Raw genomic sequence first — 23015 nt, forward strand, 5'->3', positions numbered from 1 at the left:
AACAATGTTACTCTTATTTTTGGAATTTTTCTATAAAGTTAAGATTTGCGTAGGTAAGTCTCTAGAAAAATGTAGAGTAAATTTCAGAGCTGTAGTCTCTCTGGTTGAAGAATCACTAAAACCTGGCTCTGGCCTTCCAGTCAAGTACTACTGTCTTGCACACTTCTCTGTTTCTTCAGCCAAATTAGAGAGTTTCTCCTTAACCTCTGCTGATGCTTAGTTCACTCAAAGTCTTTTTTTTTTTTTGGTTTTCTCCGGTACCGGGAACCGAACTCACGACCTTGCGCTTGCCAGGCAGGCGCTTTTGCCGCTGAGCTAAATCCCCAGCCCCTCACTCAAAGTCTTGTATTCCAATAAGCCCAACTCGTGTACATTCTCTCTAGTTGAAATATAAGCCACTCCCACTCTCTAATTCTTTGTAGACTGTAAACTTCAAAAGTGTTTCTCAGCTTTTTTCCTTGCCTCTCTCTCCCTTTCCTCAAAGGTTTCTGAGAAATAGATGTAGTCATTATCTTTGCTCCTCTACAGGTGAAGTAGTGTTAGAATTATTTCGTTATTATAGGGCACTCTCTATTAATTTCAGACAAAACAAACCAAGGAAAATGATCAAGAAAAAAGGACATTACATAATGATAAATGAGCTTGTTCTCCAAGAAGACATAATAATCAACATATATATACCCAAAAGGGACTCAAAATATGTATGGGAGTCAAAACTGTGAGCAGAAATAAATGAATTCACTAACAGAGTTGGAAACTTCAGTATTCCTCTCTCAGAAATGGGCAGATGCAGCAGGCAGAAAATTATCAAGGACATGGATGCAACAGCACCAGCTGTCAGTTGGATACAGTATAAAGTATAGACTACAGCAGAATACATTCTTCTTACATTCACATGCAACATTCACCAAGATACACCACATTTTGGTCTATAATAAATTTTTTTTTTTTTTTTTTTTTTTGGTTTTGGTTTTGGTTTTTCTCCGGTACCGGGAACCAAACTCACAACCTTGTGCTTGCCAGGCAGGCACTTTGCTGCTGAGCTAAATCCCCAGCCCCTATAATAAATTTTTTAAAAATATAAATAATACCATACCTACTCTCAGATCACAGAAGAATTAAACTGATAATAATAGAAGAAGGGGAAAGGAGATATTATGATTTGGACCTAAAATGTCCCTCAGAAGTTTAGAGATTAGGCTTTTGAAAGTTTACTGGATAATGCAGGAACTATACTCACTAATGAATTCATGTATTGTACCTCAAAGCAAGGCCTAGTTAGAAGAGACAGGACATTGAGGGTATGACTGGGAAGAATATATTCTTGTCCCCAGCTCCTCCCTTCTCTTTCTGCTTCCTGGTTGTCCAAGAGTTGAGCAACTTTTCTCCACCTTGCCCTTCTACCAGGCCATGTCTGTCTTACAGCTAGCATGTTATAGACTGAACCCTCTGAATCTGTGAGCCAAAATAAACCTCTCCTCCTTAAAAGTTGAGGGTGTTGGGATTTTGTTCTGATGAAAGCAAAGTGGTTAATATAGGAATGGATGGGAAGAGTTGAGAGAAAGAGAGAGAGAGAGACCACAAAAATGCAGAGAAAGATTAAATGCTTATTAGTGGTGAATGAGCCAATCTGAAAAGACTACAACCTCTATGATTCCAACTATATGACATTTTAGCTGAAACAGAAGTATGGGACAGTAAACAGATCAGTGGTTATCAGGAATTGGGAAATAGAGAACCATGAATAGGCAGCATACTGAGGACTTTTAGGGCAGTGAACTACCCTGTATGACGTTACAATGATGGATCCATATCCTCCTGTATTTGTCCAAACCTATAGGATGTACATCACCAAGAATAATTCCTTGTGTGAACTATGGATGATAATGGGTAGTGATTACGGATAACAGTGGGTCAGTGTAGGTTCATTGTTGTAACAAATGCACCACCTGGAGCAAGATGTTAATAATGGGGAAGGTCATGGAAGTATGGAGGCAGCAAATATACAGGAACTCTCTGTACCCTGTGCTCAATGCTGCTCTATACCTAAAACTGCTCAAAAAATAAAGCCCATTTTAAAAAAAATTAATATAAAACACAAAACAAAAATTGTATTAAAAATTCAACATAAGTAAGGAAGATGAAGTTTATCATTTTAAAAATTGAGAATATTTGGAAATTTCACATGAAGTTAATAGATAAGCTCATTCTTGATTTTTATATTTTACTTTTCTTATCAAGGCTATGTAGACATGATAAAAATATATGAATGTTTAAATTAAAAACAATTTATTACAGTAAAAGATACGCTGTCATTAGTTTCTCTGAAAATACTACCCCTTATTTCAAACACACTTATTCCACTCTTCTTTCAACTTTCTGAAGCAGCTCCAGAAGTCCTCTTTTGTGAGTGTCTTTACAAGGTGTAATCAAAAGTACACTAGTGCTGTTGCAAGGTGCCATCCAACAGAAAGGCAGGTTCATAAAACTATAACAGAGAGTCCTCATCTACCTTATTCACTAGATCTGGCACCAAGTAACTTCTGGTCTTTTTCCAAATCAAAAATGGTGATGAATGGTAAACGTTGTGAATAAGTTCAGGACACTGAGGCAGCCACAAGAATACAGTTAAAGACACCCATAAGAGGACTGCCAGAAATGGTTCAGCAAGTGGCAAAAACAATAAGTGTGTTCAAAGTGAGGAGGAATATTTTGAGGGTGATTAAAGGCAATGTGTCACTAATGGCCATATTTTAAGCATACACTGTATATTTTTTATCATACCACATGTGTTATTTTTAATGTAATGATTTGTTCTATCAAGCCTGAAATAACAGCTCCCAAGAACCTGACATAGATATATCACTATTCTCCATCTGTACCCAGCTGTAAAAAATGTTGAAGTTTTGGGGCCAATGTGAAATTAAGAGCCACAGTAACATGCCAATTCATTACTATAGAATTACCTCATTTTACTTTTAGGTAAAGCAAATGTGTCTCAGGTAAAAATGCATATAGGTAGCCAGGAAAAGGCTAAAATGTTGCAAATGATTTTTTTTTGTGGGGGACAGGGCCTTGCAATACAGATCAGGCTGGTCCTGAACTCACTGTATAGCCAAGGCTGGCCTCAAACTCACAGCAATCCTCCTGCCTTGACCTCCAGAGTCTTGGGATTATAGGCCTGCACCACCATGCCTGGCAACTACAAAGGATTTTGTAGTCTATTTATATGCACATAAACTACAGTTGTTACACCATCCTTGTTCTAATAGACAATGTGCTATTTGTTGTCTGGTTTTGTTTGCTTTAGTAGTTACATGGAGCTTATTGTGCTTAGCTGCACTCTTGTAATATCTTATTGGGCTTGCTCTAACCTCCTGACTCTTTACTAAAATTTCCTATAGCTGCTCTGATGGTATAACTAGCACATGTGGTTTGTTGCTCTCCAGCATTCTTCAATAAGTTAGATTAAGTTCAGTTTCCTGCCAAAGCACTGTTTCTAGTAGGTGATCTGAGCCCAGTTGTTCAGAGATATAGAAGAACAGGCTGATTCTTGCCTAGAATGAGCCATTGATTTCCATCTATGGCCTGGTGATTGCCATGGACACTGGCAGTGGTCAGCTTTTATTAAATTGACTGGTACAATGCCTGTTCAAGCCTAATACAGATGATACAGAGTAAAGAGAACCTTCAAAATGCAAACAGAGACATCAGAGTAAGGACTCATCGTTCCTAGAGAAAATAAGAGAAATTTCCGCACTAGAAATGTCAAACATGGAGTGGAGACCAGAAAATAGAGCAGAAATGGGGCTGGTGGGCAGAAGGCCTCTCTATGGAGCCTAATGCTTGTGGTTCCCTTCTTTATCCCACTGAGGCACCAACAGATGCAGTATTTTCTTCCCTGTAAATAGAGCCATCTTTGGAATATGCAAGGCACAAGCAAACTGCATGTATAGGTGGATTCCCAGTCTATAAAAACAATTTGGATTTAAAATGTGTTGCAAAATTCTTGGTCCCATGTGAGATAATTTTTTATCAATGAAAAACTTAAAATGAGTAAAAGAAAAGGCATTTATGTATTTGTTTTTTACCTAGACATTGCCTTTGAAGAGTCTTCATGGTGTCCAGGTACTGTCTCTTCTTTTATAGGTTGAAATGATACAAATACTCTTGACCCTGTGGTCCCATAAGACTGTTTATTCATTGTTAATTACACCAGTACTTGTGACATTGATCATCCATCATGCCATCCACTACCACAACCCTTGCTGAGAGTGTCAGTCTAACCTACCTGGCAATATGGCACATGGATGCCAAAGAAGGTCAAAGAGAGAATATTCTGCAGGTGAAGAGCTCTGGGATGACCCAGTGTTCTCTCTGGAACAAAAGGCCTCATCTCCAAAAGCTCATGGCTCCTCTTGGTATCAGCCAAGGAGATGGGTGGGGGTTGCAGCAGAGTGCATAGGGAAAAGAAATTTTGTAGCCATACTAGGCACAGAGGCCTCCAGCCAGCAATGTACAGAGTTTTGATGTGTGCAAGGCTGGCAGTTTTGCTGCCAGGAACATTTGTTTCAATATAGCCAGCTCTACATAGCTCAGTGAATAGTGTGAAGGAGAGGTCAGGGACAGGTCGTGGCAAGGGCTTTGTTTTTCAGGACAGAGCAGCATGGTGGTCTCCTACATCTCCCCCTTCCTATTTATGTAATTGAGCAGTTGAAATAGCATGTAGGCTATGATGCACATTATAGCAACAAATGTACTTAGGAGGTTGTGGGAGGCACTGTTGTGTCACCAGCATGCGAGCCTCTGGCATTGTCCTCTTTAGTTGCCTCCATGTCATGGGTTTTGTAGTGTGGGTGGATCTCAGTACTTGTGGCACTGGCTTTTCTCCAGGGTTATCCTCGAGAATGTATGCACTGGAGGATGGGATGTTCTTCTCTCTGCGGTCACATATTCCACAAGGGCAGTCACAACAATATTTCCTTGTCTATTGACACACAAGCATACCCTCCACCCCATGTTATTAACTTCATGCAGCTGGCTTTAAATTTTTTAAGTATTAAGGTCTAATTATGTTTTGGAGGTAACCATATTGTAACCATCTTCCCCTTTTTTGTTTATTTGATTTTTAATAGATTGAAGTGGTTTTTTTTTTTTTTTTGTCCTTAAAGCCTGATCTTTGGTGAATGTCTCTTTGGCCATAATTGTCTTTTGTGCTGAAGGCCCACCCCTATTTCACTGCCTGTAATATTTTTAACTAACTTAGCTGTCTATAATATTTTTTTCTCTGAAGAGCTGTCCTTAACTACAGTTAGGGGAGACTGGGCATAGTTTCTATCTTAACTGCTTTGAGCTGAGAAGGATTGCTGTAAAAGGAAACTGAAGTCAGGGACCCCTCCAGAGAGCTAATCTAATGGGTCTTAAAAGTCCTGTTGAAGTTTACCCATTATAAATTCTTTTTATGATGTTGATCTGGTGGATCCCAGTAGAAGGAATCAAATGTTTTTGGGGTTATACTTTTTTGCTGATGTTTAAGACCAAGTTAAATTGAGACCTATATTAATAAAAATTAGCTTCTTGTTATCTATCAAAATCAGTTAAATCTCCTCAGGATTTACTTTGGAACCAGGTATAGCACCTCTCAGTTCTTTTGTCAGTGTCAGCCACCTGCATGAGTCATAGCCTTTGCTTGACCAAGTTGCTTTCTGTGAAAGCTTGGGAGATTTTTCTCTAGTGACCCTCCTTTGGCACACTGTTTGTTGTTTCCATCCCCTGGGGCTCAACAATCTCCTTGGTCAGGAGGTTGTGTAATTCACCAGAGTTGTAGGATGTTGCAGAAAAAGTTCCCTCATGTCCTGGGTTCTTGTTGACCTTGGAGATCAAATATTGGCTATCCTCTTAGCCCATCTACTTTCTTGTTTTTGGTCTCCAAACCTTAGCTGTTGAACATCCAGAAGAGAAGGTTAACGACATTACACTGTAGTGGGAGTAGTGAGTTTAACTGTTATAATTTTATCTGAATTTTAAGCATTTTGAAATATAAAGTGTAATCAAAGAACTGCTATTTCTTACCAACCATGGATGTTCTAGTTGGATCCCTTTCAGACAACAGTTATATTATTTTACAGAGAAAATTTTGAGATTAAAAGCCATACATAATATTTTAGCATGACAATCATGATGAAATTTTTATACCACACTTAAATCTCTACCTTGGTATAGAATAGCCCTTTTAGTCAATCATCTCTATCTAGTACATATGAAACTTTTATCTAACTTGTTGCCCTTTAATAGGATGTGATTGAAGAATTTTGGGACATTGTTTGGATTGTCTAATGCATCTCTAAGCATAGTACACATACATAGCATACACATTGCATAAGTTTTTGTGAAAAAAAGTTATCATTTGACTGGTGACTTAATGTTGGCTTGACATGAACCTCCTGTCACGAGTAGCTAGAGCACAGGAGAAAGTGAGATGTCTAAATCTGAAAGAAAAATGTCTATAAACAATCCCAGTTCTACATTTTAGAAGACCTGTACATCTGAAAGGCATGAATACATTTAATATTTTACCCTGAGATTAGTAATAATGACTTGTCCTAGCCATATGAACACTTTTGTTTCTTAATTTAGTTTTGGATCAGTGCATCTTTAGATCAGAAAACTTTATTGTCTTATTTCTAGAAAGTTTAACCTTTTGATGATGACAAATGTAAACATATCACAATAATATATTTTGAACATTTATTTGGGTGTCTCCCATAAGGCTATGAAGATTATTGGGGCCTCCCATTAATGAGTTTAATGTAATTTGTTTTATAGGTAAAAGGAATGTATAACTATTTTTAGGCAGCTGCTTCCTTTTTCATCAATTGGAGTCTTGTCCAGTAGGGTCTCCTCACTCTGAGGGATTTTGTTTAATTATCTTAACCATTCTGATGACCTATGAGAACCAGATCATAACACTAACGCATTACATATTAATATGCATTACATTTATACAACCAATTTTAAAATCATTTTGACTAGCAGGCAACTTTGGTAAAAGCATGTCTTTAATTTTGATGGAATTTATCAAAAGCTAAATTAAATTACAGACAAATGCTTTAAAAGTAAAAAAAAATGAGGGGCTGGGAATTTAGCTCAGCAGCACAGTGCCTGCCTGGCAAGCACAAGGTTGTGAGTTCGATCCCAGTACTGGAAAAAAAAAAAAAAAAAGGTAAAAAAATGCAAAAAGAAGAAAAATTTATTGAGCTCAAATAAAGCAGCTGTTTACAGATTGGACAGACAGACAAACAAATACAAGACACTTGCTTATAAAATCAGAGGGCACTCAAATATATTTTTCTACTGGCTGAGAGCTGTGTGGAAAGGCCCCTGAGAGATGCTCAAGCTATTGAATGGTGATGAGTTTAGATAAATACTCAAAGGTAGCTGTTATGAGGTGAATAAGATATAAAATAACCAAGAAAAAAATGGAGCAGAGATCCAGTATGGCTGACTAGAGGAGTCCTCACCTCAAAGATATTCAGAGAAGATTCACTGAAAATAAACGTACTCTGAACTAGGGGAGCAACTTACATCCTGAAATGGAAAATTAATCTGAAAGAAGATACACATAGGTCAAACAAAATATCTGGATAGTTGAAAGGTGGGTAATGCCATCACAGCTGGTCCTACTGCCCTAACCCCACTCCTCTGAGAGTAGCCCCAAATGCCCAAATGGCCTGAGGGAATGAAGGAGCCTGGCTAGATTCTTGGGACAGATTCTGCATGTGCCACCAGTTCTCCCTCACACCCCCTCCAAACACAGGTGAACACTACAGACCTGTGGCATCCTCTCCAGCACTCACTGCAGGGAAAGGAAGCCCAACCCCTGGGCTCTGGACCAAGGAAGACTAAACAGGTGAGTGGTGCCCACTGAGTCTGCCTGGTGCCTAAGCCCATCAAATACACTGCAACTCTTGAGGAGAAAAGAGTCTGAGCCAAGCCCAGGGACCATTAGACTCTGCCTGCTGACTGGAGGAGGCAAAAATTGCAAAGAGGAGAAATTGCTGTGGTTACATGCAATCAGACTGCAACTAAGACAAGGAGGTAATTGTGTGGATTCAGGCCTATGGCATAGTGGTCATGTGGGACTGCATGTAGTACTTTTCTTGGAGTATTTGATCTCAGTCCCCATCAGATCTTTTCGTTACCTTTCTTTCTTTGTCTTTTTTTTTTTGTGTGTGTGTGTGCTTTGATTCAGGTGCCATTTATTTTCTCTCTCTTCTTTTTTCCCTAATCCTTTTCTTCAGTTCTAGCTTCCATTGCAATTCTATTTTTTTCACTTGTTTCTCCCACTTTTAAAATTTTCTTTTCAAGTTTTTTCTCTATATTCTCCTCTCTCTGTCATTCCCATCTTTTTTATTGACCCTTTGTCTTTTCTATTCTATTCTTTTTGCTCTTTATTTTACCTAGTGCCTTGTCTTCCCTCACCTCTTCTATACCTTAGAGATACACAAATGTATCAACAGATTCTGACAACCTCATGGCTTTTCTCAATCCCAAATTATACCTCCCTCCTTCTATATCCTGTCCTCACTCCAACAAATAACTTTTTAAAAACCTTAACACTAACCCTTCACTCCAACTAAAAAGGACCATCAATGAATCTAAACCTCTAATATTTTTACCTATTATTTTTTCTTGTATCTACCTCTCCTCCTACTGATTTACTCTCCACTTTCACCTGTCCCTCCATTTTTTCCCTTCCCTGTTCCTTCCATATCACAGATTAACTACTAATAACTATAAAGTATATTAGGTAAAGGTTATTGATAAAGCATAAATGCAAAGTTTAACATATGCAATATAAGTGATATATGATTGGATCTGTTGATACTATTATAACCAGTAGTAATTCCTTTCTCACAGCACAGTAACAAGGTTTGAACCATTTAAATTAAATAGCTGAATGGGTGAGTACTATCCATGGGACAAATAAAGTTCTGAACTTATCACTGGAAGGCAGAATCTAACTAAAAATATCTTCATATCAACTACAATCTCTCTTCACTGTACTTGACCTACACCCTCAGTACCAAAAAGATAAAAAAGTATATATACACACAGGAACATGGGAAAGCAAGGCAAGAAAAGGCCCCCAAGGTCTCCCAACTCACCCAAGGCAAATCTAGAGGGTATGGATAGGGAGCAATGCAAATGCCAAGTAGTGAAGATTTATGAATTGATTAAAAGAGAGGCAAAAAAAAAAAACTTGCTGAATTTAAAGAGGACATGAACTGAAAGTTCATGGAATTATACAAAATGACCAATGTGGATATGGGAGGAACAAATAAAAAAACTAGAAGAGCTAACCAAAACAGTTCAAAGCATGAATAACAAATTTGCACAAGGCATAGACTCCACCAAAAGATATCAGAGAGAAATACCAGAAATAAAAAACTATAGAACTCATAAATGGCTGAAATGACTAATGTGAGGAAAGGTTTTCTGAAATTGTAGATGAAATGGTAAATTATGATGAATTACTGAAGTAACCCTTAAAAAGATAAAAGAACAAGAAAAATTCATCCAACAGCTACTAGATGATGCTGAGAAGACCAACCTAAGAGTAATTGGAACTAGAGAAAAACTAGAAGACAACACACAAGGAGTAAAAAAAAACTACTGAAATCATAATAGAAAACTCTTCAAGTATGAGGAAAGATTTCAACAGATAGGTTAGTGAGTTTACAGAACATCAGCTAACTACAGTGAAAAGAGATGCTCCCCATGACACATCTTTATTCAAAATTCCAGATGTCCAACAAAAAACCAGAGCCTTAAAAGCTGTCAGAGAAAAGTGTGAGGGTTTTCCAGCTCTGTCAGAAAGCCCTTTCAGGGGTTGAGTCAGTAAGAGAAGGAAATCCATCCCACCCTGCTCTGGGCATGGTGGGTGTGTTGTCCTCACCAGCGTAGTCCCCCACTGCATTCTGACAGGATGGAATGATGTAAAAAAAAAAATAACGCATGCAAAGGTAAACCCATTAAGAGTACATCAGACTTCTCAACACAAACTTTAAAGGCCAAGAGAACCTGGAGCTTCTGAAGCATTTAAGCCCTAATAATAAACAACTTCCAACCAAGGTTAACATATCTGCCAAAATATTATTTCAAAATAAATAGAGAAATAAAGGAATTCCATGAAAAAGAACAACATAAGAGATACACAAACACCAAACCAGCACTCCACAAAATACACAAGAATATCCTAGACGAGACAACAAAGCCAAAAATTCAGATGGTTGGTGAATTCCTACAATCCTGTCTGCTGAAACTATGTATTGTCTCTAATGTTCTTTTAAATTATTATTTTCTTATTCCATTTAATGATTTGATCAACCTTCTATTCTTACATCTGGTAATCTGAGCAGCTTTGTTGAAGATAACAATATGCAATATAACAACCACTGTTAATCCCTATCATTTGGTTTGAAACCCCATATCATTTTTAATGTTCTTGCTTTGTTTGTATTTTGCATTTTTTTGTACTATTTTCTTTAAAATAAAAATTTAAAAAAATTCAGATGGAATGAATTCATCAAGCAAGGCAAATAGATAATAAAAAAAGGAAAGAAGGCAAGGGAGTCACCAACAGAAAAAGAATACAATGTCAGGAATAAATCAACATCTTTCAGTGAAAATGCTGTTAATGCCCACATCACCCCCAATTAAGTGGCAGAATAGATCAAAAACAGTAGCCAATAGTTTGTTGCATACCAGAAACTCTTCTAATTCAAAAGGACATTCATAGCCTAAAAAGATGGAAAATAATATTTCATGCACCAGGACCTCAAAAGTAAGCAGGAGTAGCAATTTTACTCTTAGACAAAGTAAACTTCAAGTTAAAATCGATCAGAAGAGGCAAAGGAAGTCACTGCATACTATTTAAGGAAACAATCCAGTAACAGAAGATAACACATATATGCACTGACTACTGGAGCTCCTATCTTCGTAAAACAAAGACGACTGGACATAAAAGACCAAATTAATACCAACACAATTGTAGTGGGTGAATTCAAAACCCCACTTGCACAGAGAGACAGATCAATTAGATAAAAAAAAATTAACAAAGAAATATCAGAGCTGACCCACACCTTAGCAAAAATGGATTTGATAAGTATCTACAGAGTACCCTACCCTACAAAAACAGAATACACATTCTGCTCAGCAGCACAGAGAACATTCTTGAAAATAGACCACACACTAGTCCACAAAGCATGCTTAAATAAATACAAGACTCAAACTCACCCCGTGTTTATTATCAGACCATTGTACATTGAAACTAGAAATCAATCACAAAACAAACCACAGAATATTTATAAACACATGGAAACTTAATAACACACTCTTAAACACCCAATGGATCCTGGAAGAAATTAAATAATTTCTGGTATCAAATGACAATACCAGTATAATACACCAGAACCTATATGACATGATGGAAACAGTCCTAAGAGGGAAGCTTATTGCAATCAATGCTCGTCTTAGGAAAAGAAAGTGAGCTCAAGTAACCTAATAGTGAATTTCAAGATACTCAAAAAGCAAAACCAATCCAAACCAAAACCAGATTTAAGGAGGGAAATCATTAAGGTCAGTGAAGAAATTAATGAAACTGAGACAAAAGATACAAAGAATCAAGGAATTGAAGAGTTTGGTCTTTGAAAGAATAAATCTTTAGGCAAACTTACCAAAAGAAAGAGAAAAAAAGATTCATGTCTATGCAATTAGAAATGAAAAAGGCAAAATTAGAAGATAGTAATTACTGTGAAAAATTGTATTCTAACAAATTGGAAAACATTCATGAAATGGACATATTCCTAGACTCATATGAATAATAAAAACTAAACCGTGAAGACACAAACATTCTGAATGATCCAATGACAAGCAATGAAATTGAGGCAGTAATTTTAAAAAAGTGTACTGACTAAGAAAAGCCCAGGACCTGATGGATGCACTGCTGTATTCTTCGAGACCTTGCAGGACATTATAACACCAGTACTCCTGAAACTCTTCAATGAAATTGAAGGGGAAGGAGTCCTTCCAATCTTGTTTCTGTAAGCCAATAGTACTTTGTTCCCAAAACTGGACAAAAACCCAACTAAGAAAGAAAACTACAGGCCAGTCTCCTTAATCAACAAAGATGCAAAAATCCTCAACAGGATATTGGCAAAGAGAATGTGACAGATCATCAAAAGGGTCATACATCATGGCCAAGTAGGTTTCAGCACAGGTTTCAAGGATGGTTCAACATATGCAAATCAGTAAGCGTAGTACACCACATAAACAAAACCAAGGACAAAAACCACTTGATCATAGCAACAAATGCAGAAGGAGCTTTTGACAAAATCCAACACCCATTCATAAAAAAACCTCAAAAAAAGTTTGTATAGAAGGACTTTACCCGAATCTGATAAAAGGCCATTTCTGACAGACCAATAGCCAACATCATATTATATGGGGAAAAACTGAAGCTTTCCCTCTAAAATCTGGAATGAGATAGGATGCTCATTATCACCACTTCTGTCCAGCATAGCACTTGAAACATTAGCCAGAGCAATTAAACATGAGAAAGAAATAAAAAGCATACATACAGGAAAGGAAGAAATCAAATCATCTTTATAGACAGATTATATAATCTTCTACATAGAAGACCTGAAAAATGCCACCAAAAGATTCCTAGAATTAATAACCAAATTCATCAATGTACCAGGATACAAAACCAACACACAAAAATCAATAGTGTACTTGTACACTAGTAATTAACTCATCAAGAAAGAAATTAAGAACACAATTCCATTTATAATAGCATCAAAAAATTAAATACCAAGGAATTGACCTAACCAAGGAAGTGAATACCCTCTACAAAGAAAACTACATTACTATGAGAAGGGAGATTGAGGATGACATTTGAAAATGGAAAGGTGTCTCCTGTTCCTGGATAGGCAGAACCAATATTGTCAAAATGAACATGCTTCCAAAAATGATGTAGATTTAATGCAACATCAGTCAGAATTCCTCACAGAACTAGAGAAAATAATTCTAAAACTCATATGGAATCAGAAGAGGCACAGAATAGCAAAGCAATTCTAGGTAACAAGAGCAAAGCAGAAGGCATCACAATGCCTAACTTCAAATTATACTACAAAGCTATAGTGATAAAAATGGTATAGTCTTGCTGCAAAAGCAAGCAGGTTGATCAGTGGAATAGAGAGAGGATGCAGAAACAACCCAGACACATTCAACTCAGACACAAAAGCATACATTGGAGCAAAGATAGGCTCTTTAGCAAATGGTGATGGGAAAATTGACTACCTGCACTCAGAAGATTGAAGCTGGACCCGAAACTAAAATGAAAATGGATCAAAGAGCTAAATATGAAAACAAAAATACTTTACCTACTGGAAGGTAAAATATGTAAAACTCTTAAATTCATAGTTGTAGGTAAGGACTTCCTGGACAGAACTCCAGTTGTACAAGAAATAACAGCAAGAATCAACAAATGGGACTATGTCAAATTAAAAAGCTTCTGTGCAACAAAGGAAACAACAGAGTAATAGAGACAACCTACAGAGTGGGAAAAAAATCTTTCAGCTATTCCTCAAACGGAGGATTAATACCTAGAATGTAAAAGAACTCAAAAAATTAGACCCTCCTAAAAATAAAAGACTCAATAAAAATGAGCAAGTGAAAGGAACAGACACTTCCCAGAAGAACAAATGACCAATATACATGAAAAATGTTCAACATTTCTGACCATTACAGAAATGCAAATTTAGACAATCTTGACATTCCATCTTCCATGAGAAAAGATGGCAATGATCAAAACATCAAATAATAACAAATGTTGTCAAGTCTGCAGCAAAAAAGGAACCCTTTTACATTGTTGGAGGGCATATACTCTAGCACAAGCATTATGTAAATCAGTATGGAGATTTCTAAAAAAACTAAAAATAGAAATTCCATTTGACCCAGCTATTTCCCTATTAGGTACCTTCCCACCTGTTGTACTATGAGCTAAAGGCATCATATTACAGAGATACATGCATATCAATGTTTTTATAGTGGCACAATTCATAATAACTAAATCCTAGAAGTAGACTGTATGCCCACCAACAGATGAATGGATAAAGAAAATGTGATATCTATACTTAATGGAATACTTCAGCTATAAAGAAGATAAATTCAAGACATTTGTAGGAAAGTGTATACCTTTAAAAACATAACGTTAAGCAAACTATATCAGACACATAAGTTTAAATGTTGTATGACTTTTTTCATTTGAGTAATCCAAATGAATTAAAATAAAGAGCAAAATAAAAGACTGATAAAAGGGAACTGGGAGATAGATCTTTTGCAAATGGGAAGGGGACCAAAAAACTTGGGGAAGGGAACATAAAATGTGTCATGTATAAGTATGAACTGTGCACAGTGAAGGTGATCATTATATGGAGCAACTGTAAACTAAAAAAATAATAATAATAATGAAAATGGGGAAAGTGGACCTAGAGCTAGAGGGAGGGAGGTGTATAGAAGGGGCAATAAAAAGAATTAAGACAGGTTAAGCACATGTACTCACTCCCTAGTAGGAATATAAACGTCATCTTCTAAGGAAATAAAATTAAAAGAATTTTGTATCCTAAGTAAATAACAATTGCCTTTGCAAACAGTGTCTGCAAGCTGTGTAATTCCAATACTTCTTAATCTGGAGAGCTTGTTGTTTCATTTTTCTCTTTTTGTTTGAGATGTAGAACATTTAAACATTGGGAATCTTATTTGACTCTTAATTTTTTGATAATTTTTGATTAATTAATTTTGTTGAAACTGCACCCAGGTTTATATTATTTATACTTATATTTGCCTTTATTGGTTTTTTTAATCCTAATACTATGGAAGTTCTGTTGTGTGTAAGCAGCATTACTGCCTTAGTAATTAAGAATTAGATACACAAATTAGATCTACCACCTGGGCCATATCTTCCTCTATGAAAACTGGATCACATTCAGAATATATTAGGGTTTCTTTGCCGTACCTATCTCACTTTCAGGCAATAGGCAGCTTAGACTCCTGGATTTCTCTTGGACTCCCTATTCTCCATCTTTGAAAGGAAAATCTAACAGCATGCAGACAGCTTGATAAAGCGGAGGTGATGGCCATCCTGTCTGGCTGAGCTGCAGACTCCCACCCCCACCCCATTTCCAGTCACTGCCCTGGGAGCTTCCCGGAACCCAAATGTCACTCTTAAGTGTCCACCAGGGGGTGGCAGTGCCCTGTCGCTGAGGAACAGTCTGGGAGGTCATGGTTGGCCTAGAGCAGAGGGCTCCACTGTGGATCCTTCAGAGTGCAAAAACACCCGCCCCCCATTGTCTGCCTGGTGTGAGAAACTGAAAGAGTAAATAAGGACAGAAATGTACAATAGATGCTGTGAAATGGGAAGAAATTGTTCAAAAGGAAAGAGGAACTAGGATAGGGAAAGAGGAAAGGAAGGGAAAAGGAAAAAAATACAAGATAGTTATATACTACTAGTTTCTCTTAGCTCATTGAAAAGAAAGGTTTGTGCTAATATCATTTGGAGAATTTTTATGCCCATATCTTGTACTCTGAGTAACTACTTTGATGACAACAATACATAATATATTAACTATTATTCTTCTTCTATTTTTTGTTATGAAATGTTGGGGGTTTTTCCCCTAAAAATAAAAAAAAAAGAAGTAGAAACCTTCCCTCTGTTGAGCCTTCAGCTCCCATGAAGAAACCTCTGCCTGCTTTAATGAGATTCGGATTCAGACCACGTTTCCTGCCAAACCAAATGTTAGGGTTTTAGGGATTCAATCGTTCTTCCTTAAGTTCAAATGTTTACAGACTTCCTCTTATTAAGCAAATTCTATATCCTAGGGATGCAACCCCAGAACAACCCATAACAGCCACATAGGAAGTTCTTTTTCTTCAGGGGCCTTGTGGACTCTCTGGAGCGTAGACGGACTTGTGTCGCTGTTGCCCCGAACAGGGAGGGACACACAGCAGCAGCAGTCTTGTCCCTCACCTGAGGTGGAGGTCAGACCTCCGATGGCCCTCCCTTTACCCATCCAATCCCCAGCAATTATTCCCTGAAAACAGAAAGTGTCATTTTCTGCTTGAGCAAGGAATCCAGCAAAGCTACGGATTTTATCTTTTGAATAATGAGAAAGAAGAAAAATCGAAAAACTTTTCCTTAAAAATAAGCTCTAAGAATTTACATCTTTGATAACGCAGACATAGGAATTTAAATACAATATCCAGGACTAAAATCTTTAGATCGACCTGAAGCCCGCACTTTCAGGAGATCTCTTAGGAATCCCAGCTGCCCTTCAGACTACAGGGGGTCTGCGGATCGCTGCAGGAGGCCCGGAGGAAACACACTCAGCCAGCCAAGCACACCGCTCAGCAGTCTGCGGGGTTTCCCCTCCTGAAAGTCCCACTCCGAGAAAAGGGCCTTTCTGCTAGTTTTAGGTCACTGCAGTGGGACAATATGCCAGCCCACTACCAGAAAAGACCATTATTTATTGTAGAAAAAAAAATCAAATTAAGACAATGGAACTACTTATTGTGGAAAAATTATTAAAACAAAGGACACTATGTCATAGTTAAATTTCTGGAAAATAGCAGTCATCTTGATTGAAAACTTCTGATGTCTCAGAAAGAGGAACAAGTGAAATTGCCTGTCCTCACCCTCAGAAGTGCAAGACATAACAGCGCAGCTGAGAGCACTGCCATTAATCTCCACACGAGCTACGATTTTAATCTATATGTATTTTTTAAAACAAGGTTTACCTGGCAAATAAATATGTGAATGTTCAATATCATTGGTCATTTGAGAGATGCAAATTAAAACAACACTGAGATTCCATCTCACTCCAGAAAGAATGGCTGTTATCAAGAAATCAACCAACAACAAATGCTGGAGGGGTTGCGGGGGAAAAGGAACCCTTCTCCACTGTTGGTCGGAGTGTAGGCTGGTGCAGCCACTGCAGAAATCAGTGTGGAGATTCCTCAAAAACTAGGACTAGAGATTCCATTTGACCCAGCTATTCTCCTTCTTGATATCATCCCGGAAGATTTAAAAGCATCGTACCACAGCAATATACGCAAGCCCAATAGTAGTACAATTTGTAATAACTAAGTCTTAGAAACAGCCCAAATGTCCAGTAGTGAATGAATGGATAAAGATATGGGGTTTTTGTAGAATGGAGTACTACTCTGCCATGGAGAAGAATCTTGAGACATTTCTAGATAAATGGATGCACCTGGAGACCATATTCTTAAGTGAATTAAATTGGACATACATGTTTAAATATCACTTGTTTCTCTGGTGTGAGAAACTGAAAGGGTAAATAAGGACCAAAATGTTTAATAGATACTGTAACATAGAAAATATTCAAATGGGAAAGAGAACCAGGGAGAGGGGAGGGGGATAAGAAGGAAGGGAAAAATAAAGAGAATAGAAGGAAAAATGGAAACAAAGCTCTTGTAAATAAGGAGGGGAGGAGAAGTTGAATGGAGAGGAGGGGATTGAGGGTAAAAAGAAAAACCAATAGATACTATGCACAGGCACAAATCCCCTATGATTGATGTGATCATTAGGTATATCTAAAATGTACCAATAAAATTAATTTTAAAAAGCAAGGCTTTATCAAACCATACAGTTTAATTAATCATAAGGGGTACATATAATATGTGTAAGGGAAATCCAAGGGGACTGAATATCTAAAACTTAATACACATGTATTTCCTTCTCTATTGTTATGTGTGTAAATGATAGAGTTGAGAGTGACAACTGGATAAACTTGAACAGTGACAGAAACAAAAAAAACCATTAGGGACACGATTTTCCTATATTAAAATGTAGGTGGCAAAAGTCATTGTAAAAGTAAACCAGAGAGAAAATATGTGCAACTGATATAAAGGCCCTAACACAACCTAACAAAATCAGATCTACAAATTGAAAGAAATGTCTCCATCTAGTGGTAGAAATATATTCTAAATATTTGCACAATAAGCAAGGCCATTATCACATGTCACAAAACTTAAGTGCTGACTACACTGTATAAGAATTACTGTGGTACAGGGGCTGGGGATTTAGCTCAGCGGCAAAAGCGCCTGCCTGGCAAGCGCAAGGTCGTGAGTTCGGTTCCCGGTACCGGAGAAAAAAAAAAAAAAAAAAAAAAAAAAAAGAATTACTGTGGTACATGTCATGGTGTACATATCATTAGGGTCACCACGATTAATTTTGTTGTTATACAGGGGGAAATAATATTATCTGCTAATAACTTTCATTTAAATTTTATATTCTTACATGAAAATTAGTAGCATCAAGTTTGTGAAGTCTTCACAAGCTCTTTTCCTAGAAACCGAAATTGTAATTGCAAAATACCAGACAGGACACTGGCCGACCCTATTTATGGATTTGGATAGCTCTCTGGGCTCTTATCGGTTCTGCCTGTATTTTAAAGTTGAGGTTCCTTACTCTCATTTTGTCTATAGCCTTCCAACTTATTAAATATTTTTAAAGCCCCAGCTATGAAATATACATACACCTTCTTGATGACTCCATTTACCTCACTAACTGGATCTTTCTGAAGCTTCATTACTTTATCTATATCACACCGTAAACACTTTACAAACCCATAACACTTCCTACATGTATACCTGTCGGCTCATGTCACACTGCCCACAGCCTAGCAGGGGAGGCACAGAAGACAGTCACTGGGTTTGTCTAATGATGAGAAGAATATGGCTCAAAGAGACCTAACTTATCCAAACCCAATAAAGAGATAAATGGGAGAGCTGGAAATTTATCCTACAATTTCTTTATTTTATTTTTTATTGGTTCACATCTGCGGTACCTAATGATTACAGTCCTCATTGAGGAGTTAGCACATCCAAGATTCCCTGGCTCCAAGATCAGTGCTCTTTGTAAGACTTGCTCTGTTTCCAATTCTTATGATTAAGTGAGCTAATATTTGTACAAATTCCGAAGTCCAACAGGTGAGTCACCTCCCTCTTAGGACCTCAGTCTCCTCACCTTCACATTAAGTGTGTTAGACTCGAGCCGTTAGAGGACGGACTCTCAAAGCTTTCCCCTAGCATTAGCAACCTGATCCTATGATTTAATCAAGAGCTTGGAATGAATTCTAACTTTTGCTTCACAGGGCAGGTACTGAAATCAATCAATTGTAGCCTCAAGAGTCTTGTGTGAAGACAGCTGACGCAAATTCTGGTGCATACTCTTCCAAGAAGGGGGGCCCTCTCTACTTTCCTTTAAGGTAATGTTTTTGTCAGTGTAATCTTTAGTTACATAAGTCCCAGAAATTTAGACACCTATCTTAAGGGCTCTCTTGTCTGCCTCTGAAGGAATCCCACTGTCACTGCTGGTCTTTCTCTTTCTTTACCTTAAGAAACTCTCTTCTAACTTATAAAATCATAGAAATTATAAATCTTTTGGAACTTTAGGCTTTTCTTCAATTTGCGTTGTGAGGCTTTTTTTTTAAATTTAAGACGCTGTTCTGGACTTGCTTTCTGAAAGAGAAGTTGGTCATGGGGTGGAGCACTGTCCTCTGTCCTCAGCCAGGCAACAAGACCATCAAGGCTGCCCGCTGGGTGCTCAGGGGACTTGGCCCTGGAAGCTGCCCTCACCCCTTGGGTCTTCCCACTCAGAAATCCTGAATCCTTCGACTTTGACCTTCCCAAGAGCCTGATAGAGAAATCATCACTCAGATCAGTAACTTCCCTGCAGTGCTCCTCAAGATCTTAAAATTACTGTCATGCTCCCCATCGCTCCCCAGTCCTCCTTTTGTGCCTTCCCTCTTACAAAAATGTTCTGAAGATTTTCCAGAGCCCCAAGTTTTCCAAATGATTCATTCCTTTGCAGAAGGCCAAAAGAAGTCTTGTCTTTTTCAGGGAAATTTGGGGCAATCCAGTGGCATAAATTTCCAGCTAGGAGTCTCTAGGGATTTTCTTAAAGTGAGGAAGTACAGAGTGCTTCCAACCGCTCCTGAAGTGTCCAGCTAGGACTCCAAGAGAGACCCTTTCAGTCCCCATGTTATGCATTCCCTGCAGCAGACACTCACACCTGGAGGTGAGACATGAACAGGTTTCAAGGTGCCTACCACCTTCTGTCTGCTCCTTCTAGAAGGGTCCCCGTGCCCCAGTATTGCACTGTGCAGTGACTCCTGACCCTGAGCTGTCCTGGTGGTCAGGTCACAGCCTCCGGAGAGCACTGCCACCCATTCCCCCGTGACCCCAAGCCCCAGCTGCAAGGCTTTGTTTCCTGTGCTGGTTGCTAAGTGCTGATTCTGTCATTCTCTATACATCTTGATCTGCCTGACTTGCTTAATTATAATAGGGAATATGGAAAAGAGTGGAATTTATTTTATTACTTTCTGCTCCGGCTCTGAGGTGGTATTCATTCTTCTTAAATTCTTCTGAGCACTATATTTTCTTAAAAGATTAAAGGAGAAAAATAGCTAGTAGTTAACGGGTCGTTTATAAAGTTCAGTAACAATTACCCTGAGTTCAAAAAAGATGAGTGAAATTTTGCCTCACATTTTATTTTAAAGAAATTGAATTCAATAAATAAAAGCTCCTAATAAAATTTTGGAAACCTTCCTGTGTTCCTCTTAACAGATACTCGTTCAGTACCGTGTCAGGCTGGTGGTCCATTAGGAGTCCTGGATTGTACAAATTAAAACGACGTGCTCCATGCTGCACCCTTGTGTGAGCCTACAATCAAATAAGATGGCAATAACTCACATTCTAGCACCTAAAATTGACTTGGGAAGAAGGCAAGAGGTAAATAACAAATGCATTGGAAGCTGAAGACTCTGGCTCCAAGGCCAAAGGCACCCTTCTAGGACACGCGTTTCAAAGCAGTGTGCTGCACAGGGCTTGACTCTTCCCCTCCCCACACAAGATAATATAGAACTGAATGTAATAAACCCAACTAATTTTTAAAATACATGGTTGACATTGAAATTAAGAAAAGGAAATCCCCAAGTAGAAGAAATGAGTAAAATATTCAAAATCAATGTAATGAGCAAGAGCTAAACCCAGTGGCCTATGAAGGAACCAGAATGGGGGAAAACTTCTCGAGGGCTATGGTTTTAATGCATGTTGGGTTCTGGATCTGAGGGAATACTGGCGCCTAGAAAAAGGCCTTTTAATAAATCTGAGGACCAACCTGTAAACTGGAAACTAGAATTATCCTATTCACTAAGTCCCTGAGACTGCAAAGAAGCCAGTCAGCTAATCTACATTGTGCAAGAAAAAAGAAATAGGAAGCTCGCCTCAGAACCGTGCTGAGGGTTTTACACAAATTTGCATGAACCTGTCTGTGTGGAAAACCTGGCCTGATAAATTCTTATATAAACCGAAACCCCTGGGGCCCTGGCAGAGTCAAACTTGCTCTCACCACCCTGGAAGACCTCAGCAAAGCGGCACCCTTGACTGCTGTGGAAACAACTCCCACAGAAGACAAGTTTCTAGTAAGCTTTAGAATTAATCCACAAGAGGAGACAGAGAATTAGAGGAGAGAGAGATGCGGTCCAACGAAACATGACTAATAAAAAAATCAAAAAACACCTTAAATGAAGGATATGTACAAGGTTCAAAGAGGAGAAACTATTATGCAAGACCAAGACTTGATAAAAAAGATCAGATGTGTTTTAAAAAGAAGAACAGACATTTTAAAAATAAAAAATATGGTGGTTCACATTTCAATATCTGGCCAAATGACATAACTAATGTCAGGTTAGCTTTGCTATCGTGAACAAGAAAAATATATAAAATACATGAAGCAATTGTTTTCAGATATAAATAATAACCAGACCAGAATTATGATCCCTGAGAGTAGACAAATACATTTATTGGCTTCTACAACTGCCCTGCTTTCTCTGTGGATTTTTGGATTCCAGCAAGGAGAGAGAAACCCCAGCAGAGCACAGTGGACCCCTAAACTTAAAGAGACAGAAATCTAGGGTCAGAGTGTGAGACTGCAGGGATTTTCTGGGAAGGGAACTCAACAGAGAGAGCTCAAGACAGAAAGAGCTCCAGAAGTCTGTCTACAAATTGCCTGGAATCACATCCTGTAAGAGGCAGCAAAGGCTGATGATCCCTGGGAGAAGGGAAATGGGAGAACTTCACCATGGCAACAGCAAAACAATGGAGACAGTTGCCAGGCAACAGCCTAGCAAGCCATTTTTCTCTGAGGGAGATTGGAATTTGATATAGCCAAGGTGGCTGATTTACAGAGCAGAGTATCAGAGAGGAGAGTACTGCTCAAGGACCCGCAGAGGGATACTTTGCTGAGTACTACCTGCTTGTGATGTGAATTATCTAAGGCCAGAGAAATAATCACCAGAAATACATGGACAAAAAATTCTTGCCATTCAACAAGGCTGGAAATAATCTGTGTTCTCACTAGCTAGAGTGGAGAGATAACATAACACACAGGGCAGCAGGTAGAAACCCAAAGGGGTGTTGCCTTAGTCCCAAGATTAAGTTAGCTCTAGACTAAAGGCTGTTCTGAGTTCACTTAATAAAACTTCAGAACAGAAAAGAAATTGAAGTCTTCTTTTAGACTTTCCTTCATTGCTGTAAAGTACGTATAACATAAAGAGTAACATTTCATCCATTTTTAAGTGTGCATTCAATGGCATTAACTACATTCCTCCATACAGCTCTCATCACTCCCTATCTGCATACCCTTTTCATCATCCCAAGTGTGCACTGTACCCATCCAACAGCCCTCCCTTCCTCCAGCTCCTGGTGGCTTCTACTTCTCTCTGTGCAGTTGCCTAGTCAAGACCTCATGTCAGCAGAGCATGTGGCATTTGTCCTTTAGCAAGTGGCTTATTCCACTCAGCACATTACCAGTGCCCATCTATGCTGCAGCACATACCATTCCTTTGTAGTGCAGGATGTCTCACAGCGCA

General features: G+C 38.2%; 1 long non-coding RNA gene across 2 annotated transcripts in view; it reads left to right on the forward strand.

Annotated features, from left to right (window-relative positions):
• Positions 1-22714, forward strand: part of LOC102003942 — a 29921-nt gene extending 7207 nt beyond the window's left edge. For both annotated transcript variants that reach the window (XR_259537.1, XR_259536.1), the window contains 2 exons: positions 19236-19349; positions 20710-22714. This is a non-coding gene — a long non-coding RNA (uncharacterized LOC102003942). The remainder of the gene's footprint in view (positions 1-19235; positions 19350-20709) is intronic.
• The last annotated feature ends 301 nt before the right edge of the window (positions 22715-23015 follow it).

The sequence above is a fragment of the Chinchilla lanigera genome, unplaced genomic scaffold, assembly GCF_000276665.1.
Source record: "Chinchilla lanigera isolate Chin_1 unplaced genomic scaffold, ChiLan1.0 scaffold00005, whole genome shotgun sequence".
Classification (NCBI taxonomy): Eukaryota; Metazoa; Chordata; class Mammalia; order Rodentia; family Chinchillidae; genus Chinchilla; species Chinchilla lanigera.